At 33.7% G+C, this 1,091-nt stretch overlaps 1 non-coding gene across 1 annotated transcript; it reads left to right on the top strand.

Annotated features, from left to right (window-relative positions):
* Window positions 1-738: 738 nt before the first annotated feature.
* On the top strand, window positions 739-812 carry TRNAT-AGU. The gene has a single exon. It is a non-coding gene; the product is annotated as a tRNA-Thr (tRNA).
* Window positions 813-1,091: the final 279 nt, after the last annotated feature.

Below are 1,091 nucleotides of genomic sequence, written 5' to 3'. Positions count from 1 at the left end.
TATATATATATATATATATATATATATATATATATATATATATATATATATATATATATATATATATATATATATATATATGTATGCATTATTTCATAGGGGTGTGGGTTTTTTATGCTTGAAAAAGGGGGGGTGTGGGTTTTTGATTTGTAATGTTTTGTTGGTCCAAACAGTATTTTATTGAAATGAAGTTGGGAAGTGCTGCCAATTCAATGCCAAGCTCACGTGACCTGAACCTGTTCGACGAAATGCCTCAACCAAATAGGGGTCCCTCAAAGCCGATGGCTGCCATAGGCCCCCACCCCCTGCGTATCTGTGGTGCGTGTGGGGCTGACCCAATCATCTATGCTTTCCCATCAGCCCCCACCCTCTTATTTCTTGTTTACAAGTTGGAAGAATCAATTCTTTTGGTTGATGCATTATTGGTCAAGTTTTGAATTTCGATTTTGAGAGATCTAATGTAATGCACGAGTTTCGATTTTACTTTTTGCTGCTCCTCCACATGCGATGATCCTACCGGTGAGGCAAACGTTTTAATTTTCTGTTTTGTGAGTTTATTTAGTTAAAACTCAAATTTGTAGGATTAAATGGAATACCCAAACTAGGTATGTACTTCAAATACCATCATACATTTCAAAAAGGTTGGCTCGAAATACTCGAAATAAACGCTATTATTCCTATTGTTTTAAAAAATAATTAAAATAAATAATATTAAATTTCTAAATGGTTTAACCAACAGCTCTCGTAGCTCAGTTGGTTAGAGCACCCGTTTAGTAAGCGGGAGGTCTTGAGTTCGACTCTCAACGAGAGCATTGGTTTTCCATTTTTCTCTTTCCTATTTGATATTTTCGACAAAATACTTAATTTTTGTTATGTTATTTCTTTTAATTAATAGAAGTTTGTTTTATTATAAAATAATATCTTTTATTTTCAGTCATTTTTTAAATAAACGCTTAAAAAATTATGGATATGGATTTTGAAAAAGGGCTGAAAACCTATGGGCTTGGATTTGGGCTTTTGGATCACAACTCTCAAAACCCAATTTTCAGAAAGAGGCCCACCAAATATGTATTGGGCTGATCCATTACGTC

Source organism: Cucurbita moschata, unplaced genomic scaffold, assembly GCF_002738365.1.
Source record: "Cucurbita moschata cultivar Rifu unplaced genomic scaffold, Cmos_1.0 Cmo_Scf00015, whole genome shotgun sequence".
Classification (NCBI taxonomy): domain Eukaryota; kingdom Viridiplantae; phylum Streptophyta; class Magnoliopsida; order Cucurbitales; family Cucurbitaceae; genus Cucurbita; species Cucurbita moschata.
This window is presented reverse-complemented; position numbering and strand designations above follow the sequence as displayed.